Raw genomic sequence first — 8,933 nt, forward strand, 5'->3', positions numbered from 1 at the left:
TTGAACCAATAACTCAATAGTTCAATCAAATAATTTACGATCTAATATCCTCATTGATTCGATGATTGGTATGATTTTTAAAATATTAGTTCAAACTAACCCTTTCAATTATTATCATATCAAAATATTCACAAAATTATCGAACATGATCAACTTGTTTCACCTTCTCACACGTCCCTCACTAGTCACAAATATAGTTATATCACATTATTATAAAAAAAACTGGTAGTTTATCCTAGCTCTGCCATTATCTATAAAATAAGAAAATACAAGTACCTGGTTAATACTATTATGCCCTTTGCCCTTTTGCCAACACCTACCCAATTTTGCTTTTTTATTGTCTTTTCTCATTTTTTGGTCAGATTTTATTATTATTATATTAAAGTGATCATTTTATATATGCATATTTCAATTTTCTACTCATTTCCAATTTCTTCTCTCTCACTTTCTTTTTCCTCACGCTCTCTCTCTCAAAATTTCCCCAACAACCTTCTTTCTCTCTTTTCTCTCTACAACATCCTCTCTTATCTCTCTACAGCAACCTTCTTTCTCTCTTTTTTCTCTTTCTGCTTCTATCTTGCTTCCATATCCCTCTTCGTTTTGCTCTTCTTCTTCTTCTTCTTCTTCTTCTTCTTCTTCTCCCTTCTTTCTCTTTTGTTATCTGAAACAATAATGGTGTCTAAATCGGTTTACGGTGTGCGAATCGATTGGATTCAGATTTTTTAGGGTTTCAAATAGTGATAATCGGTTATAAAGTTAGGGTTTTTAATTTGTAGTTTGGGTTTTAGTGGTTTATTTGATGATTTTGTGGTTTGTTTTTCAGGATATAGACTGGATCGAGTTTTACCGCTGAGTTATGAAGCTAACTAGGTATGGGTTCTCTTTGGTTTTCTTATAAACTTAGGCTTTTGATTTTGTAGTTAGGGTTCTTATAAACTTATGGTTTTGAATTTGTAGGTAGGGTTTTAGTGGTTTATTTGATGATTTTGTGGTTTATTTTTCAGGTTATAGACTGAATCGAGTTCTACCGCTGAGTTTGAAGCTAACAAGGTATGGGTTAACTTGGACATTGTTTCTATTCTAATTATTTGAGTATTTTAGGATGAAGGTTTAGACATTGTTGTTGTTTTGTTGTTATAGTGTCCAGAAAATAAACTTATGGTTTTGTTGTTGGCCCTTCGGTTTGCTGATTCAAACGAATCATATACTGATTTTGAGATTCTTTGTTGTTTATGTTGTTTTGAATGAAATGCAGGTCTGAATAAACACCAGTTCAAACGTAACAACTGTTATCGCCTTTGTGAAGTTAGCGCTGACCAATTTCTTGCAGAAATTGAAGAGAAGCTGAGGAGTTTGTTTCCAACAAGTGGGCTTTTTCCAGGTATATATGGAATTATTGATTAATGGTGTAGAATCGTATTTTAATGTTCTTCTATTTGATGCAGTTTTTTTATTATTGCTTCTCTACATACATCTTGGATATGGTTCATCACTTCCTTAGTTTTATTGTTTTTGTTTCTGCTGTATGGCAATGCTTCTTAGTTTTGGAGAGGCTGTTGCCAGAAGCAATAGGTCACCTGAAAAACTGCTTATTCTTCTCGACATGTACGAGATAATGAGAAAGGTGGGGAAGATGCTTTTTTGTGAGCAACTATAATGGAGGAGTTATTGTTGTTGCCGATGGTGTCTCTGGGTAACTTACTTTCTCACTAACTTCAATTTTATAGAATTAATTGTTAGTTTCAGCTTTGCTATTATACATCATATTGAGATATCGTTTTCGGATAATTTGTTTCAACATGTTTTTGTGTTATCCTTGGCTACCATTTTTTTCTTTCTTCCCATTTTCTTTCTATACTTCCCTCTGTTGGAATTAGGTTTGGAACGAGAATGAATATGAAAGAGCCGACGGGAACGAAAAGTTTATTTTTCAGTAAGTTTATTTTTTTCTTTATGCATTAGTTTCCAATCTCTTTTCTTCTCCCTGTGAATCTTTGGTTTTGAATGGATTTTGTGTGTCTCATGGATTTCAGAGGACTCTTCATTGACTTAGAGAAAACAATTTCAGACAGGTTGAACAAACTTGAAATTTTCATATGGACTCAGATTGATGCTTTTGTGTACTAAATGATTATTTGGATGGAAGAGAACTAAGCACTTGAAACTTGGTAGAAACTGTGATTCTGCATTTCCCTGTCTAATAACAAGCAACTGTTCTAATAATAATATATTTCTTATTGGATGTGAACTTGATCATACGCAGGCTACTATCAAATTGTTGAAATCAAATGCAGCTCAAGGAAGGAAAAAATTTAATCATGAAGTTGAAGTTTTGAGTTATATAAGACATCCTATATAACGATGGTTAGAACCTTTTTGACAATTGTTATTATGGTAAGAGCTGAAGCGATTCCGTGTTCGACAGCGAGACGATAATAATTCTTATTGGTTTTACAATTCAAGACTGGTTTGGATCATAAAGTATATTACCACGACTTTTTATACTCTTGCTTTCGTGTTTCTTAACAACTTGATGTTATTGGCTTTATCTAAAAGGAAATTTAAATTATTTCTTGGTTGACAAAGTACAAGTCCAGTGTTTTGAAAAATCATTAGGTGCGGCAGAAGTTATTGATACAAGGTGCTGCAAAAGTTATCCCAAAACATGTAGTTTATTATTTACTTACCTTGAATGCCAATAAAAGAATTTATAAATATCTTAAGTTTTCCTGCAAGTAGCTGAGGAATAAAGACAATTTCACTTGGTTTGTATGAGCTGTTGTGTTCAAGTACAGATTAGCAGGGAAAACAAAACAAAACCTGTTGATTATACACACAGGTTGGACATTTTTGTTTGCGGGGATCAGATTCGCAAGGTAGCTGCACTAAACGCAATCCAGATCGCCGAAATGTTGATGTGAGTTCTAATATGTCAAAGTTTTGGTACTTCAAAATTATGCTGCCACCCGCTTTTGAATCATCCAATCTGCAGCAAATGGTATTTTTGTGACTGTTCATTGTTGGTAAACATTTTCTGTTTATGTAGACTGGAGTTGTGTATGTAGTAGAGTTCTCCCACCAAAGTGAGCTCAATTAAATCATGAAACTTATTTGTTGTACAATCAGACATGGGCGTGAGGAGTGATGAATGCCACATTCTTGGATATGAAGCCCTTAACAATGTAAGCCTAAAAATTTCTGAAGTTGGCAGAATTGGCCGAACTTCGTTAACAAATACCGTGTTTATTATATCTTTATTTTTTTTAGCGGAGTCGATGTTCTAACGTATACTTTATTTTTTGTAACAGATGGATAAAACAAGAATAGGAGTTCTAGTGGGGACAGGAATGGGAGGTGTGAGCAGTATTAACAATGCTGTTGATGCTCTGACTCATAGAGGACATGAAAAAATCAATCAATTTTTCATTCCCTACACCATTAACATGAGCTCTGCTTTGTTGGCTATAGACACAGGACTAATGGGACCAAATTACTCCATTTCTACTGCTTGTGCAACAACAAATTACTGCTTTTGTGCAGCTTCTCATCACATTAGAAGTGGTGAAGCAGATATTATGGTAGTTGGTGGTACTGAAGCCTCGATTATACCTTCTGGTGTTGGAGGATTCGTTGCTTGCAGGGCTTTATCTCAGAAGAATGATGAGCCTAAGAAGGCTTCAAGACCGTGGGACAAAAATCGCGATGGTTTTGTCATTGGCGAAGGCGCTGGTGTCCTGGTAGAATCTTAAACTTGCCGTTTTGTTTCATGAATTTGCATCCTCTATAATGAATGAATAGTTCGTAAAGTGAGAAAATCAACAGTTGATATTACTTTACTCGAGTTTAATCCTTATTTTTACTAGCATTGTGTATTTATAAGTTTTTCTTTGAACTTGATTTTGTATCATTGAGTGAAGATAATGGAGAGCTTGGAGAGTGCAACAAAGAGATGAGCAAGAATTATTGCTGAATATTTGGGTGGTGCCGTAACATGTGATGCTCATCACATGACTGATCCAAGATCGGATGGATTTGGAGTTTCATCTTGCATAAGCAAAGGTTTACAAGACGCCGCCGGTGTTTCCCCTAAAGAGGTAAGAAAGAGAGCAGTGACAATGAATTTGACAGAATCACAGTTGTGATTTAAGCAAAAGTTATATCTCGGGTTTTTATCAAAATCAGAGTGTCGGCGTGATTTCATCAAACTCAATCCGATTCAAATATATGTAAAATTGATGAATATTAATTGGTTAATTTTTAAATTGTTAAGGTGAACTATGTGAATGCTCATGCTACATCAACACTAGCTGGTGACTTGGCTGAGGTTAATGCAATCAAAAAGGTTTTTAAGGTTACATCAGAATTAAAAATGAATGGGACTAAGGTAACAAATTTATTTACTTTTAAATATTTTAGCACTCTAACAACTTCCTCTTATTGATCTTGAAGCTTATGATTATAGATTTTCTTTTCTTTTTTACAGTCAATGATTGGCCATTGTCTAGGTGCTGCTGGTGGTTTGGAAGCTATAGCAACTATCAAAGCAATAACTACAGACTGGTTGCATCCAACCATTAACCAAGATGTACTGTCTTAACCTAGAAACTCATCTTATTAATCAATCTTCGGATAAAAAATTGACTATCACATAGTCTTAATGAATAATAAATCTGATTTTTATTTTTCATTTTTCTACAGAATTTGGAAGAGGATGTTACAATTGATACTGTCCCTAATTTCAAGAAAAAGCATGAAGTTAGTGTTGGTAAGTAGGGTGTTGTTTTGGCACTATGCCAAATTTGTCTTTTAGCAGCACCCCTACGAAAGCGCTTTTGGAAAAAGCGCTGGCATAGGCTTCACTAAAAACAAATTTAAAAAACACGCTAAAAAAACATTAAAAAAGCGCTGGTATAGCCCATGTCTACAAAAGCGCTTTTCAAAAGCGCTGGTATAGCCCACCTTACGAAAGCGCTTTGTAAAAGCGCTGATATAGGGGTAGATATGAAAGCGCTTTAAAAAGCGCTGGTATAGGTATATGGTACGAAAGCGCTTTTAGCGAAAAAGCGCTGGTATAGGGGTACCTATGAAAGCGCTTTTGAAAAGCGCTGACGTAGGTCATTTTAAAATTAAATTTTTTAAAACAAATTAAAACAGACGCGTTTAAAACCTTTCATTATTTCATCGTTCTCACTGTTTCTTCACTGCGCCATCAGTATTGTTCTCTCCTTCGTTCATCGCCAACCTCCACCGTCTATCGCCGCCGCCAACCTCCACAACACCGACCACCACTCAACATCTTCTCGCCGCCGCCGTCGTTCTTGCTGAGCAGTTTCACTTTGTGAAGGTTAGCGAAATTCACTGTTGTAGTTTTAGGGTCTGTAGTAGTTTTAGGGTTTTGTGTTAGGTTTTAATGAATGGGTTTGCTGTCATTGCATTGTTGCTGCCATAGGTCCGGTGATAATCTGATTTTGTGTTTTGCTCTTAAAAATCTGAAAATCTGAAACTCTGAAAATCTGTGTGATTTAGGTTTTAATTTATAGTTAATATTATTGGGGCTTTTTTAATTTATCAGTGATTTAGGTTTTATCAGTGTGATTTAGAGTATTGAAGACAAAGTTTGTTAGGTTTTTATCAGTGATTTAGAGTATTGAAGACATGTATCAAGTAAGTAGAAGATGTTATTGATAATGAGACCTACAAGGGATTATATTTATTAGTGTGATTTAGAGTATTGAAGACAAAGTTTGTTAGGTTTTTATGCAGAAAAAAAAAATTCAAGTAATTTGTTTTTGGAATAAAAGTTTCATTAGATCCGTGAAGTTAGTATTTACATCTATAGATGTATTATCTATAGTTTTATACACTTTTTAATTTAGTATGAATTGATTTAAAGGGCCTCCAGGATTGATCGCTTTTTACATGATCTTTTCTGGACATAAAGCATAGGACTTTTTGTTTTATTAGCCACTATTACGAGTTCCAATGTGGAACGTGTTGAGAACATTCATTTCTAGGGAACTTTTGAACTCTTTTAGCTTTCACATTCTAATTTTTTTTCAATATAATGTATCTGGAAATTAACATGATTCAAGATTTTCTATATGTAGTTAGTAATAATCACGTTTTTCTATTGTAGGTTGAGCTTCAAACAGTGGATGAACTGGTAAAGGATAGAACACAATGTGCCCCTGCCGATTATGTTCCACAGAATATGAATCAAGTATTGTACCCCGAAGTCTTCTGTGGCAGGATCCTTCGGGGTACAGTTATTTGATTCATATTCTGTGACACAATACAACTTGGATAGAAATGAGGCGATGCAGGTTAAGTCCAACAAAACCTTCAAATTTCTAGTCCAACAACCCCTTCTCATTATTGCAACATTTATTGATTGAGTAAACATACACCCCTAGCTTACACCAACACCGTAATTTTCTACATACAAGGTATACAATTCATTTTTTATTAATTTATTCTATCTTAATTTCTGTGCACAAGTATCTATCTGTGTTAAAATATACGGTGTAATATACAAGTGTAGGAAAATAAGTGTAGATATAGCATAGCTCAAATATCTGTGTTAATATTCAACTTTTATTTGTGTCTAATTTTTCCTGTCAATTGGTTGTGAACTTTACATTAATTGTTGTTGCAGAGAAACTTCTTATATTGCTAAGAGATAGTAGAAAGCTCACAAGGATACTGGGCTCTTTTGATCAATTTGGTAACAACTTCTCAAATTCTGTAATTGTTTGACATGCTGTTGGTTGAGTTTCTAATAGTGTTCCTATCAATAACATGTAGCTAATGTTGTTCTTGAGGGTGTCTGTGACAGGATTATTGTTAGTGATCTATATTGCTTTATCCCTCTGGGCTATATGACGTGGCTGTGTTAAATTTAAGGTAAACTTTATGTACAAAATTTGTTCAACTAATTTACAATAAATGATATTCCAAGTAGAGGATTGAGATCTGAGTGAACCTGATAGAATTGGGGCTAATTTTCTTTCTTCTTTGGATTATTAGAACAACAAGGTTTGTCTATTTGTTTTTGTTGATTTCATTGGACTTTGTTAAAGATGCCTACTTTGAGCCTTCTATTACCCCAAGTTTGTGATATGCTTACGGTTATTCTACTCTCAATCATTTTGTATTAGTTAAATCTTGGTTCTTAGTCCTGTATACCTACTTTGTTTTAATTATTGCAATCAAAACTTTGTCTAGTTATTGCATTCAGTTTCCAGCATCTACTGTGTCTTGGGTAAATTTGTACTTTATTTTAGCTTAAGGGAGTCTTTTTCTTTTCTTGTTTTGCAGATTCAGATGATGATTGAACAGATCAAGGATTTGCTGAGTTTTCTTTGTTCTTGCTGGTCGGTGGTAGGTAGGTCTGCATATATTGCTTTGGAGTTGTCTAATAGATTGATTTCTAGAAGCTCAGTTAAGCTGAAGTAGGAGAACCATTGAGCATAAGTCATGTTTTTGCTGTATAAATCATTGAAATTCCTGTACAATTTTCCTCCCAAACATACCTATTCTTAGCATTCATTTAGATTGGAAGCAAATTAAATCTATTTCTTTTTTAATTTAATGTGTTAAGTTGATTAGCAATTTCTCAATTGTTTTATCACTCTCTACATAGTTATAAATATGTAAGTTCTTCATCTATTATTTTCCAATTTGAAAAATTATACACATTTAGTGAAAAAGATTATGCTTATGTTTATTAAGTGTATCAGAACACTCTGTTTTTATGCATGGTCGTGATTACATAGTTTGTGTTTGGTGCATTATTAGGGGTATATATTTTAAGACTGTTTTGAAACTTTGTGGGGATTGTTTTAATTGACCGTATTGTTCTGTTCATACTTTGCAGGTCCAGGATCGTGCGCTCGGTGGATTTTGAGAATTTCGGGCATATATTCCGTTGATGATTTAATTATATATGTATCTGTTAGTAAACATGTGATTATGCAGAGGACACGAATTTCGGGCTTATATTAATTGTGTATATCTTTTATTTTGGTATATAATGGTATTTTATCCATGGTATATATATATATATATACTTTATTTTGGTATATAATGGTAAAAAAAAAGCATAAAAAATAAAAAAAATGCCTAAGATAAAAAAAACATAAAAAATAAAAAAAAAGCATAAAAAAAATGCGCAACCTACGAAAGCGCTTCTTGAAAAAGCGCTGCTATAGGGGGGGGGGTACAAGAGCGTTTTCTGAAAAAAGCGCTGCTATAGGGGGGGATACGAGAGCGCTTTTCTGGATAAAAGCGCTGCTATAGGAGGGGCTACGAGAGCGCTTTCAAAAGCGCTGTCGTTACCTACGGCAACGCTGGCTTTGGCAGCGCTTTTAAGCGCTTTAGTAGCCCAAAAAAAGCGCTGTAGTAGCCCTTGGCCGTTGTAGTGTGGTGTGAATATTGATAAAAATGAAAAATAAAAAAACTATATGTTATTGACCTTTATTTATTATCCTTTTTGCAGCTATCTCCAATTCATTTGGATTTGGTGGACACAATTCAGTAGTTGTCTTTGCCCCATTCAAACCCTAAATGGAATTCAAGCTCAAGCAGATTTTGTATTAGTGTTTTTTTTTTTTTCACATTTCTGGATGCAGTGACTATGGAACTTTAGTTAGTTTATATGGACTTTATGTAAGGAATTTGAAACATCCTATTTACAAGTAAAAGTTTCTAGTGTTTGTCTAATATGAATCCTTTAACAAAACTTTATAGACTCATTGGCTTTTAAGTAATAGCACATACATTCCTCTCTTAATTTAATACAACCATGTTACAAAAATACTTGAATCCATATGAAAATGAAAAAAAAAATACCATAACAACAAATGATGAATGCCACATTCTTTTTTTTTTCAATCCATCCTTTCATCTCTACTTCCACCATTTTGAAGATTTTT

The 8,933-nt window shown here is 33.9% G+C and overlaps 1 long non-coding RNA gene and 1 pseudogene across 4 annotated transcripts; both read left to right on the forward strand.

Annotated features, from left to right (window-relative positions):
• Nucleotides 1–631: 631 nt before the first annotated feature.
• On the forward strand, nucleotides 632–1,815 carry LOC131646425 (uncharacterized). Of its 4 annotated transcripts, XR_009297481.1 has the most exons (4): nucleotides 701–870; nucleotides 1,005–1,050; nucleotides 1,256–1,381; nucleotides 1,543–1,815. It is a non-coding gene; the product is annotated as an uncharacterized LOC131646425 (long non-coding RNA). The 4 variants fall into 4 exon arrangements; XR_009297483.1 differs by lacking the exon at nucleotides 1,005–1,050 and adding an exon at nucleotides 632–694 and having other exon boundaries at nucleotides 824–870; nucleotides 1,256–1,814; XR_009297480.1 differs by having other exon boundaries at nucleotides 1,256–1,814.
• Nucleotides 1,816–1,852: 37 nt separating this feature from the next.
• On the forward strand, nucleotides 1,853–8,629 carry LOC131646427 (3-oxoacyl-[acyl-carrier-protein] synthase I, chloroplastic-like; annotated as a pseudogene).
• The last annotated feature ends 304 nt before the right edge of the window (nucleotides 8,630–8,933 follow it).

The sequence above is a fragment of the Vicia villosa genome, linkage group LG2, assembly GCF_029867415.1.
Source record: "Vicia villosa cultivar HV-30 ecotype Madison, WI linkage group LG2, Vvil1.0, whole genome shotgun sequence".
NCBI classification, from domain to species: domain Eukaryota; kingdom Viridiplantae; phylum Streptophyta; class Magnoliopsida; order Fabales; family Fabaceae; genus Vicia; species Vicia villosa.